At 33.9% G+C, this 13,525-nt stretch overlaps 1 protein-coding gene and 1 long non-coding RNA gene across 6 annotated transcripts in view; one reads left to right on the forward strand and one right to left on the reverse strand.

The window, feature by feature from the left end:
* Window positions 1–11,617, reverse strand: part of LOC132667601 (uncharacterized) — a 37,386-nt gene extending 25,769 nt beyond the window's left edge. The window contains exons 1-2 of the long non-coding RNA XR_009605259.2: window positions 11,534–11,617; window positions 6,882–6,956 (exon numbers count right to left, since the gene is read on the reverse strand). This is a non-coding gene — a long non-coding RNA (uncharacterized LOC132667601). The remainder of the gene's footprint in view (window positions 1–6,881; window positions 6,957–11,533) is intronic.
* The window catches only part of NKAIN2 (sodium/potassium transporting ATPase interacting 2), a 996,342-nt gene that overhangs the window by 385,740 nt on the left and 597,077 nt on the right, over window positions 1–13,525 (forward strand). The window lies entirely within an intron of this gene.

Consider the following 13,525-nt stretch of genomic DNA (forward strand, 5'->3'; position numbering starts at 1 on the left):
TCATGAACTCATGGTGAGTGAATTTAAGCCATGTGTTGGGCTCTCTGCTGTCAGTACAGAGCCCACTTCAGATCCTCTATCCCCTCTCTCTCTCTGCTCATCCCCTGCTCTCTCTCTCAAAAAAAAAATACATTAATTTTTTTTAAAAAGAATTGCCATATCCAAAGTCATCTAGATTTTTTTTTATGTTACATTTTAGGAGTTTTGTAGTTTTGCATTTACATTTAGGTCTGTGACCCATTTTGAGTTAATTTTTGTGAAGGGGGTCATCTTTCTGTCTAAAATTCCTTTTTTTTTTTTCTTATGTGTCTAGTTCCAGCACAATTTTTTGTAAAGACTACTTTTTTTTTTCTATTATATTATCTTTGCTCTTTTGTCAAAAGATTAGTTGACTGTATTTATGTGGGTATATTTTTGGGCCTACTATTCTGTTCCAATGATCTATTTGTCTATTCTCTCACCAATACCAGTGTTACTATAGCTTTATAGTAAGTTGTATGATTATTACTACTATTATTATTATCATCATCATTCTGTTGCTTTATAGTAAGTTTTCAAGTTGCATATGTGAATCCTCAAACTTCATTCTCCTTCAATATTATGTTTGTTATTCTGTATCTTTTGCCCCTCTATATGCCATAATCTGAATATTTGTGTCTCTGCCCCTCCATCCATATGTTGAAACCTAACCCCTAAGGTAGTGTCATTAGGAGATGAGACCTTTGAGAGGTGAGTAAGTCCTAAAGGTGGAGCCCCCATGAATGGGATTAGTGTCCTTATAGAAAAGGCTCTCCATATCTCTCTTTCCCCTTCTACCACATGAGACTACAAGAGGTCTGCAACTTGGGAAAGAACCTTCACCTGACTGTGCTTCATACCCCAATCTTGGACTACCACTCTCCAGAAATTTGAGAAATAAATTTATATTGTTTGTAACCCACCCAATTGTTGATATTTTGTTAGAGCAGCACAAAGGGACTGAGACACTATAAAAACTTTAGAATAGGGGTGCCTATTCTACCCCTGAGTTGGGGTGCCAACTCAGTTGGTAGAGCATGCAACGCCCGATCTCAGGGTTGTAAACTCAAGCCTCACATTGGGTGTAGATCTTACTTAAAACAAAAACAGGGGCGCCTGGGTGGCGCAGTCGGTTAAGCGTCCGACTTCAGCCAGGTCACGATCTCGCGGTCCGTGAGTTCGAGCCCCGCGTCAGGCTCTGGGCTGATGGCTCGGAGCCTGGAGCCTGTTTCCGATTCTGTGTCTCCCTCTCTCTCTGCCCCTCCCCCGTTCATGCTCTGTCTCTCTCTGTCCCAAAAATAAATAAAAAAACGTTGAAAAAAAAAAAAATTAAAAAAAAAAAAAAAAAACAAAAACAAAAAACAAAAACTTTTAGAATCAGGCTGTCAATATCTACAAAATAATTCATGGGGATTTTGGATTTTGATTAGGATTGAGATTATATTGAATCTGTAGATCAAGCTGGGAAGACCTGGCATCTTGATAAGTTTGAGTCTTCCTATCCATGAACATGGACTATTTCTCCATTCATTTAGTTCTTCTTTGATTTCTTTCATCAAAATTTTGTACATTTTCTCACACAGATCTTATAGTTGTGTCCATTTTTAAATGTGTATAAAAATTTCCAAAAATAAACTTGTATCTAAGTTAATGTAAAAGACTTGAAAAGTTAAATTAATTTTTATATAACTACAGTTGTATAAATTAATTGATTCACAAACTTTGGAGCTATATGTAATGTTATACCTTTTTGATATTTTGGCAAATATATAAAGTAAGTTTTTAAATTTCTTTCAGTCTGTGTGCATATGATTATGTTATGTCTTTATTTTTCACCTAGATGGTTTCACCTAGTCCAATTTATCATTTTCTTCCTTTTATGTCTTTATTTTTCACCTAGATGGTTTCACCTAGTCCAATTTATCATTTTCTTCCTTTTCTTCTTCATTTTATTTATCATTTTCTTCCTTTCTTCCTTTTGGTGCCATTTTTAAAAATCTTTGCCTATCTCAGGAACTCATTCTTTTTTTTTTCTTTATGATATATTTCATGTATGGAATATTTTCGATTAGGCATTGAAGCTCTTCTTATATTACCCTGCAATGAGTTATTCTGAGATTTTTATTGAAAATCAGTTGGTTGCATGTGTGTAGGTTTTTAGCTGGTTTGTTTATTCTTCCACATTGATCTTATATTTATTGTTGTGCCGATACTGTACATTAGTGTTACAGTCAGTCATAAAGTCAGGAAGGATAAGTGTTATTATCTTTTTCAAAATTATTTTGCCTCTTTAGAGTCCTTTGGATTATAATATTTAAAAATTAGCTTGTTGATTTACAAAAAAGCTTGTGAGGATTCTAATTGGAACTGCATAGAATATAGTCTTTCAGTCCATAAACATGGTGTGAATCTTCATTTATTAGACCTTTTTAAGATTTCTATCTGCAATGTTTTGTAGTTTTCTAAGTTCACATGTTTTTTGTTATATTTATCATAAGTAATTTTTTGGTGTTATTATAATTAATTTAAAAAATTTGTTTCTATTTTACAGAAAGGCAGTTGTTTTTCATATTAACTTTGTGTTCTACAATTGTATAAACTTACTTATTAATACTGGTTGTTATCGTTTTAGTATTTAGGGTCCTTTAAGAAATGGTTATGTCATCAGGGAATAGAGTTTTGTGTTTTCCTTTCCAATATTTGTTTTTCCCCCTTGCCTTATTCCTCTGGGTGGGACCTCTAGTATAATATTGAATAGACATTGTGAGAATATAATCCTTGTATTGATGCCAGGAATTCATTCAGCATTTTCACCATTAAATATGAAACTAGCCTTTGGTTTTTCAAATGGCTTTTATAAAATTGAGGAACTTCACATCTATTCATACCTAGTTTGCTGATATTTTTTTTATGTATACTTTGAATTTTGTCAAATGCTTTTCCAGAATCAATCAGGAGGGTTATATTATTTTTCTATCATTCTACTGTGTTGTTAAATTGCACTTTTTTTGAAGCCAACTTTGCATCCATCCGATAAACCACACTTGAGCAGGATATATTATCATTTTTTAATATTGCTAGATTCAAATTAACAGGATTCTGTTACAGATATTTGCGTCTATGTTCATGAGGGATGATCTGTATTTTTTTTCTTGCAAAACGTTACTAGATTATGGTGTCAGGGTCAAGCTGTATGTCCCCTCATCTTTTCTTAAAGAGTTCACATGTGAATGATATTGCTTTTTCTTAAACATTCCTATAGAATTCTCCAGAGAAAAAAATTTCTGCACCTCGAATTTTCTTTTGGTAAAGGTTTTTTATTACAGATTAATTTTTTAATAATTTAATAAGTAATCAAATTACTTTTAAGTAATAAGTAAATAATAAATAGAGCTATTGAAGTTTTCTATTCCTTTCAAGTTTTGGTAATTTGTGTTTTTCTCCTACATAATTTTTCATATTTATTGGCCTAAAGTTGTTCATAATATTCTCTTGTTATCTTTTGACATCTATAAGATCTGAATTTGTACTCCTTCCTTTCTTCTGATATTGGTAACTTTCGTTTTCATTCTTTTCTTAGTCTTGGTAGAGATTTATAAATTTATTGATATTTTCACAAAGGAGCATTTATTGTGCTAATTTTCTCTGCTTTTTGTTTGTTTTCTACTTCATTTATCTCTGCTCTCAATGACTTATTTTTGTCAGATTACTTTGAGCTACTTTTCTTTTCTGGTTAGGTCACTGCTTTTAAGTTTTTCCCCATTTTCTACTGTCGGCATTGAAAGCTATACACTTCTCTAAACTCTATTTTCACAGCATCCTACAATTATTGATATTTTGTATTTTTATTATAATTCCATAATTTTATATTATGATTACTTTCTCAATTGATGGATTATATAACAGTATGCTATTTACAGATTATATGATGGTTTTATAGCAAGTCCTAATTAAATTCTATTTTGATCAAACAACATTCTGCATGTTAGCATACTTCTGAAATTTGTTGTGAGTTATTTTATAGCCAGACATATGGTCTGTTTTGGTGAACGTTTTCTGTATATTTGAAAAGAATGTGTATCCTGCTGTTACTGCATGTAGTGTTTAATAAAAATTAGGTTACAATAATCAATATTGTTCATATGTTATATATCCTTGCTGATTTTTGTCTATGTGTTTTATCAGTAGCTGAGAGAGGATTTTTAATGTTTGCAACTATAATTATATTAGTTCTATCTGTTTTTTGCTTAATACATTTTGAAGCACTGTTATTAGTTGTATATACATTTAAATTTGTTCTGTCTTCTTGAATAATTGCCACTTTTCCCATCATTCCATATTCTCCGATAATATCTTTTGATTAAGTATTAATGTAGCGATACCATTTTTTAATGCTTACTATTTATATGCTACATCTTTATTTTTTTTCTTTTCACATATTTGTTTCTTTATATTTAATGGCCATGTCTTGTTAATGGCATACCGTTTTATTTTTCTAATCTAATCTGGAAATTGTTGCCTTTAATTAGAGTGTTGCTATATCTACATTTAGTTAATATGTTTAAATTTAAATCTAACGTGTTACTATTTGATTTTCATACATCCTTTTTTTTTATTTCTATTGCTCCCTTACTGCCTTCTTTTGGGTTAATCAATATTTATGTATATTTCATTTTATGTTCTCTATGATGTAGGTAAAAAGTGGCGTAAGTATTGATTGAGATTTCCATAGCATACCACGTTATCTTATGACTTCTTTTCCCTGAATGCACTATTACTAGATCAATTTACAAGATATAACTAAGAGGGGTTCCATTTACCACATGTAATGGAAGGGACAGAGAGGAGTTAAGAATTACTTTCAAATTTTTGGTAAGCTCTCATGCCATTTACTGGAATAGGGTGCACTAGAGAATGAAAAGCATGAATTCTTGGATATAATTTTGCACATGTATACTTTAAGATGTCTGTAAAATATAGAAAATATATATAAAAGTACTCTATGTGTACATGATTGTGGAAATTAGATGTGAAAGTTTTGTGTTATTTGTCTTACATTTGAACTTTTCATTTAGAACTTAGCTGGTATAAAAAGAGGTAATACATTTTTATTACTCATGCCCTATTCTCATATAATGTTAAATATTTATAAAATTATAATTATCAATAATAATATTTTCTATACTCATTATATTCCCTTGAATAGCCTTTTTATCTTTAAGAACATTTTTGAAGAACACTTTTTAAGGTAAATCAACCTCTTCAAATAATGGCCCCTGTTCCATAAAGACCATAGAGCAAAACAGTTCCATTTTAATTGTGTCCAATTCTGTGAGATCTCATTAAAACTAGATCAATTTCCATAGAATGCATCCATTCTGAAAAGTACTTTGTCAGGTTTAAATGTAATAACTTGCATTATTATTATTTTTTAACCAGATAACTCAGTGAAGTGGGTTCAAGTGTGAATCTCTTTACAATGAGAAAGAAATTCAGTTTTGCTTCTGCTCCTATTCAATATCTTGCTTAAAAGACACAGCAAATGTTCATGTGAACACTTACTTACTCAGCATTTAAGAATTCCACATGCAAGTGTATATTCTTGAAAGGATTCCTGAAGACTTCTCATTTGCATGTGACTAAACTGATTCCAAAATTTGTTGAGTGATTTCTTTTTTTCTTAAAGATAGTGATGTCATTGATAGGGCAAGACTTGGGTCCAGGAAAGTCTTTTTGGTTTTTTCTTTTTTCCTTTTGATAACAGTATCTCAATGGAGAGTTAATTTTTGCATGACTTCAAAGAGCTGTGATGGGTCTATGAGCTATTGAGTTGTGTAAGTTAATTTGCCCCTTTGTTAAATAACCTGAAACTGCCATTTGTGTGTGTGTGCACTTTCATCTCCCTTTCCCTTCACTCTCAGCCTCATTTCTGGTTCTGTTCGAAATGCTGCCTCTAGGACCTACTCCTTTTTCTTTATCATAATGTGCTACTTTCAAGTTTGTTTAAGAAATATCAAGATTAACCCTATTTTCTCCATTCTTTATTGAAGATATATACACATCTGTCACTAAGAATAATTATGGATTTAAGACAAGTTGTTGCTTTTTAATAAACTGATAATTAAACTTCATTTCTTGGTTTGAGATTGCCACCTTATTATATTCATATTTTTGAAATATTAGCTCATTCTCATTTGTCAATGATTACTTAAGACAATCAAAAGGTTATATTGGACAAATAATAGTTATCTTATTCAAATAAGTGTAACCTGAAATACAATGCGTGATCATCCTATATGTTAGCAAAATGTTAGCCATAAATAACAACAGCAATGATTAACATACATTGAACGCTTTCCAGGTGGCATGCCCGGTATTTATTCATCATAACAACTCTATAAATGAGAAGGGTACTATTGTATTCCCTGTTCTATAGATGTAGAAACTAATGCACAAAGAGATTTGAAAAATTGCCAGTATAACTCATGGCAAATGATACAGTCCTCATTTAAACAGATTAGGTTATAGCCCTGAGCCTGAGCCTTCAACTACCATGTTCTGTCAAACGTTAATCTTGAAACAGTTTTCAACTTGTATGTTTATACATTAGTCTCCACTTATCCACAAAGAAGGCTTTCCAAAACCCCCACGAGATGCCTGAAACCATCGATAGGACCAAACCCTATAATATGTTTTTTTTTCTAATTCATCATACATACATATGGTAAAGTTGGTAGATTAGGCACAGTAACAAGTTGACAACAATAACTAATAATAAAATAGACCAAATACAACAATATACTGTTATAAAAGTTATGTGAATATGGTTTCTCTTTTAAAATATTTTATTGTACTGTACTCACCTTCTTCTTGTGATGATGTGAGATGACATATGAGAAGGAAATCATTTGCTTCTGTACAGTGGTGACCATGGGAAACTGAAAAAGAAAAAAAAAAGACTGGAAAGCAAAAATCTGGATAGAGATACTACTGTATACCCAGACTCTGTCTTGTATCTGTTGTTGACTTTGATCTGGAATGAGAGTTTCTGTTCTGTCCTGCATGATAGGGGATCTAAGCTTTGAATGAGTATAGGATCTTAGATCCCAGTTTCCTGTCCTTTCTCTAAGACTGGTGGGTTTTGTTTTGTTTTGTTTTTTCTACCCTTTCCCCAGCCATAGTTAAGCGTCTTTGCTGCCTCTCCCCTATGTCCTAAGGCTTTTTGCTTTGCACGGAAGAAGAGTCCAGAGAAGTGCAAGGTATGTTGTGTAACCCACAGCTGCTGATCTCCTCCAGACTGCCTGATCCACCTAGGGTGTCCCTCCTCGGGCTCCTGTCTTGCCCCCAGTTTTCCCACTTAGCACAGGCGGAACACTACTGTAGAGAGCATGCAAATGAGTTTGAACTCTCTTTGTGTCTGTGATCTCCAGCTATTCCAAATGGATACCCTAGGCTAAACTTCTTGAGCTGTGTTAAATTTTTAGCTCATTCTTTTGGGTCTCACTTTTATGGGGGCTCAAGCCTCTTCCTTGCATGATCTTTGACAAGCAAGACAGTTTGTGAGCCCTATATCTCCCTGGAGGGGCTTGTCCTTCTTTGGTATTCAGGTTTTTTGGTCTCAATATGTTTACAGCTTTCTGATAGATTCAGGAATCAGGTTACCATTTTGAAGAATATCTGGCCTATTTTCATTGGGTGGGAGGGAACAGTTTTGTAGTTTTCTGTATCCAAAGTGGAAGTCCACATCCTCCACCTTATATTACTTTAGCATCTGCTTTTTACTTACAAATGTATTCTAAGCAATATTCCTTTATAATAATGAAGTAGGGAGTTCCACAATTTATTTCATCAATATTCTACTTTTAGATTTACTTTTCAAAGCCTCCTCCTAAAATTTTAGTTGGATGACAGTCCACAAATAGTAGCAGTGACAGCACCTCTCCAAAAAATTAAAAAAAAAAAAAGCTATATAATTATTGTGAGCAACAACAACAAAAGGAAAAGCCCATTCCATTAATAATAAGTTTCCTCCCAAATAAATTGATATGGTGTGATCTTTTAAAGAATCATGAAAGGTGAATATAAGATCTGGCTGTGGTCCCATGTCCTTGCCCTCTGCAGTAGATTTCTTGTCTGGAATGCACATTAAGTTTTCTGCTTCAAGGATGACCAGTGCTCAGGGCTCGCATTCATTCTCACTCCTAAATTATGTGATGCTTCCTTTCCTTGTTTGACATCTTCAAAGTGAAAAGTGTCATTGCCAGGGAAGCATGAAGATATAGTTAGTCCCAGAGGCTGTCTTTGAAAACCTACAGAAAGATCTGGTATTGTTGGAGCAAAAAGTAAATATAAGGACAAAAATATTAATATGCATTTCTATATAAATAATTTCACTTAATTGTTTAAAGATAACATTTTGTAAAATTTTATATTATGGGTGGGGTTGTCTGAGTCTATCATTTTGAATGCAGTACTGAGAAAGTAAATGATCTAAATATTAGGTTGACACTTTGAATAGAATCAAGAAATAGGAACTCTTGTAGATTTATTTGCTGAAACATTCTCTTAACCTTGTGTACCAAAATATATTTCATAATTCTAGTGGTGATTCAGCCAAAATAAATATGTCTTCAAGGAGAACTAGAGTCCTGAAATAAATATTCTTAATTCAAATCTTATATCAATATTGTTGTTTGGCATTCCAAAATTTTCTTTTAAGTGATTTTAAGAATTTAAGTGTGGGTAGAAGATATAAGAAAAGTTAGGTAAAAAACGAGCCAGTAAGTAAGAGACCCTGTTCACAAATAACCAAGGTTTGAATGTTTCCTGTTTTACATAAGCTCTATCAAGTTTTGATTAATTGTATCCAGAGGATAAATAAAATTAAGGTATAAATAATTTGTCAATGAAAGCTCACTACCTCTTTATTTACTTTCATTTGCCTAAGGCAACCTATACCTCAGGAGAATGCTTATCAAACTGTAGCTACAGTCTTTTTTTTTTTTAATAGGAATTTTGCTATAAGAGTATAAATATTTAAAATTTTCCATTCAGTTTGAGGGGAAATCCTATGCATCTGGGAGGGAGTAAGGAAAAGGAAATGTACAGCCGTAAGCAAGGGATTCTGGCTCTGTTTCTTTTCAGTCTAAGTACTTCACAATGAAGCCTCCTTGTTTGAAGTGCCATGAGGTCATTATCATCAGATATTTATATTCAAGTAAAACCCTCAAAATGCAATCCTAAAACAAGTATACATGGTATTTCTCTGCTATTCCTTTAAACAGTGGTTTATTTACATCGCCAATCAATTTATGAGTATCTTTGTATGTATATAAATTTCAAATGTACATTTGCCTTTTCAAGAATTAAGAATTAAATTATAAGAACAGCACAGTAAATTGTGCCTCATCTTTTCTCAATGAAGCTTGTCCAATTATTTGAGTGCGCTGTACTTTGAAGTTCATAATCATTACCTTCTTTTTTGTTCTAACTCTCAAAAGTGAGGACCTGATTACTGCCATACGACTTGTGCACATATTCCACTTTGCAATATGTGCTGCATATAAATGTGCGGTTTGTATAGTAGGGGGTAAAATGGGCAGCCTCCCTGCCATCTGCGTGCTAATTAACCAGTGTCGAACACAGTCTTGTCATAGGAAAAAGTCATCTTCATTTCTACAGGGTGCAAATTATGTTGCCAAGAAGATCACAAGGACAGGGTCAAAGTTGGCTGTCAGCAATGGTTCTTGGTTTAGTCTGTGCTTTGAAAAGTTATAGGGATTTTCAAATAAAACATAGACTAAACTGTACTTTCATATCTAATTTATACACCTACATAAGCATAATACAAAATAAAAAATAACCAGCCTTTTCATATACGAGTACCTGTTTATAACTGGATCCTTTTCTTTTGGTATCTTATTTTTTACTAAGACTTTTATACCAAGGGGATGGATTAAAATGTTACATTAAATATACATGGAAACATAATTAAAATAAATCTGTATTAATGGTTCTTTTGTTTTTCAACACCGAATCGAAGGCTGTATCCAATACAGTTTACCTTTAAAGAAACAAGGTGTTGTAATTTTAAAAACAGTGACCTATAAATTAACTCTTTGCTATGATAAAGAATAAAACTCTAACACTGTATGTAATTTATTTTTTTAACTTTTATTTATATTTGAGAGAGAGAGAGAGAGAGCAAGAGCATGAGCAGGAGAGGGGCACAGACAGAGAAGGAGACACAGAATCTGAAGCAAGCTCCAGGCTCTGAGCTGTCAGCACAGAGCCTGATGCAGGGCTCAAATCCACTAACCACGAGCTCATGACCAGAGCTGAAATTGGATGCCTAACCGACTGAGCCACCCAGGTGCCCCAAAACTTCAACACTTAAGACATATGTAAGTGTTGAAATTCAGATTAGCTCCAATTCTAATTAGTAAGAATCCTAGCAGAAGTACTTAAGGGAAATTAGCTACCCTATTGTTGTTAACTATAATTTAAAATTTTAGTTATGTTTGGGGTGCCTGGGTGGCCCAGTCAGTTGAGCGTCCCGGCCTTTGGCTCAGGTCATGATTTCATGGTTCGTAAGTTCGAGCCCCACGTCGCGCTCTGTGCTGACAGCTCACGGCCTGGAGCCTGCTTCAGATTCCATGTCTTGCTCTGTCTCTGCCCCTCCCCACCTCGTGCTCTGTCTCTCTCTGTCTCAAAAATAAATAAAACATTAAAAAATAATAAAAAAATGTTATGTTTGACAGTGCATTGTTAGCAAACATGGATGTATGCACATCTGTAATGTGTGCCCTAGTCTGCCAATAGAACTGAATAATTGAAAATGAAATATCACAATATTTTGTACATTATGTCAAGATAATTACTGTCGTAATTAAAACTTAGGAAGAATTGGAAGGGTAACACTTTACTGCTGGGGGCATACATGGAGATAGGATATTATTTCTCACATCTTTTCAAGCATGGGCAACAAAGATGGGAAAATTAAACAACAACAAAAAAATCATCAAATGGTAGCTACCTCATCAGCCTATGTTCTTAGGTGATTTTTTCCACCAAAATGTTCTCGATTTGGAACTAAAAGTATATTGCCTTATTCTTTATGGAAGTGAGAGAATTACTTTAAACAAAATAACATTTATTTTCTGCATAACAATTTTCCTTTAGTGCTTTTTTGGGAAACAAACTTACATTAACATTTGAGCTTTTAAAAGCATATTTTGTGTTTGGTTGTATTTTATCAACAAGTGTGGTTAGATGTAGTTTTCATACTACCCATAAAAAATATTCAAGGCTATTTTTACTTGTGGGCAAAGTGGCAGCAGTATAGCTAGAGAAACACTGAAATATGCTTCTCCATAAAAATGCATTTCTGAAAAATATGACCTTTTAACTTGTTGGGTCATTATTTTGACTTAAGGGGCTTAGAATGTCCCTGAAAAAATAAGAATGTGTTATTTCCTAGTATTACACATTAATCCTGTAAGCCAATAGCACTCACCAATATCTTACTTCATTCTATAAGACCCACTTGAGATATCAGCTCCTCTGTGAAGTTTCCCTTCTTCCCAAGACCAGCTTTGTTACATTCTCTGTGTTCCCACAGCAACTGGCTTAGAGTTCTGAGAGGCAAGGTACCAGGTCCGATTCTCTTTTGTATGTGCTGAGCCTAAAAAAGAGACCAACACATTAAGTATTAACAATGTTGTTGAATGAGTAACAGAACACACATCCATTAACTTTTTAAACTGTCATTCTGACCTAGAGTAAATCCTTGAGGGAGTTACATTTAAGAGAAGCTTTGGGTGAAAGTTCTTTCCCTGAGGGGATAAATGTCCAGACTTGGAATTTGACAGGCCTCGATTGGGATCCCGATTCTATCATTTATTGGCTGTGGAAACGTTAAGTCATTTAACACCTCCGAATCTCAGTTTTATTAATCTAATGAATGGCACCAAAAATGGTCCCTTGCAGAATTCTTGGAGAGTTGGACACCTTTTTCCTAAAATGCCTGACCATGCCTTGTTGCACACGATAAGTGCTCAAAAAGTGATAGCTCTTCTTAACGAGGGAAAAATATTTCCAGACCTAGCAAGAATCATAAGAGCTTCGGGAAAAATTTATGAGGTAGTTACATATAGTGTTCTTGTGGGATTTATGTCAGTTTACATAGCTGAAGACATGGAAAGAAATAATCGTTGGTAGTGATTTTGGTATCTTCAAGAGGCATAAAGTGATAAAATTGTGTGTAATCTCTAATTTAAAACAATATTATTGGCATGTGATATATTTGTTCAAGTTTTAAGTAAGCTCTTCATATAGCTTTTTCATGTGATGTATCATGTCTTTTTAAATGTAAAAACAATATGAAATTTTAGCTTCACTTGTCTGTTTAATACATTATGAGTTAGTAAAATTGTTCCCCTATAGAATATGAATACTTATATGGTCATTAGAATGGTACAGATTGCTAATCTGGTTTGCCTAGGGACCAAAGGTTTCTGGAGCATTGTAATTCTGACCCCTCCACCCATGGGATTTTCAGTTATATCTAGCGTCTGATTACAGAACAGAGAATAGCTGAAGAGAGGGAAATCGTGCATTATCATTGAGAAAGCCATGTTCAAACTCTTTTTATGCTATTTCATGGGAGTATCAAAGATGCCATTACAGGCTTCAAGGCACACCCTCCCGTAGGTGTGTCCTCTAGGGGCCTTTAGGTAAATATCAAAATATTAATTATGAAAACAGTCTTATTTTCTTATGTATTTTCTTCAGAGAATTTTAAAACAAACCCTGCCCCTTTCTTGACCATTGGATAGATCTAAATAACTCTGCACAAATAGAAAGGACATTAGGGTACAGGGGTGATGTGCACTGGTTTAAAAGAATAGCTCAGCTCTGACGATACATCTGGAAATTTCCTATTACAAAGAATATCCCAGTTATACCTGCCAAACAGCAGTGGGACAAGCATTGTCTGAATAAGTCATAGTGAGAATTAGAGGAAATCTGGGCAGATCATAACCACTCACAATGTTATGCATTTTGTTTTAAGTGGAGAAACACCTGGGTGGCTCAGTCAGTTAAGCATCCCACTTTTGCTCAGGTCATGATCTCATGGTTCATGGGTTCAAGCCCTATGTCGGGCACTGTGCTGACAGCTCAGAGCCTGGGGCCTGCTTCAGATTCTGTGTCTCCCTCTCTTTCTGATCCCAGCTCACATTCTGTCTCTCTGTCTGTCTCTCTCTAAAACATAAATAAAAACTTTTAAAAAAATAAAAGGTTTTATGCCCAACATGGGACTTGAACTCATGACCCTGAGATGAAGACCTGAGCTGTGATCAGGTTGGATGCTTACCTGACAGAGCCACCCAGGCACCCCTACATTTTTTTGAAGAACCAGTTTAGTTAGCAGCTTTGAGCATCATGAAAGATGAAATATCCAAAAAGTAATAAATTGAACCCACTTTAAGATGGTAATAAAATAATT

The sequence above is a fragment of the Panthera onca genome, chromosome B2 (assembly GCF_046562875.1).
Source record: "Panthera onca isolate mPanOnc1 chromosome B2, mPanOnc1 haplotype 2, whole genome shotgun sequence".
NCBI classification, from domain to species: Eukaryota; Metazoa; Chordata; class Mammalia; order Carnivora; family Felidae; genus Panthera; species Panthera onca.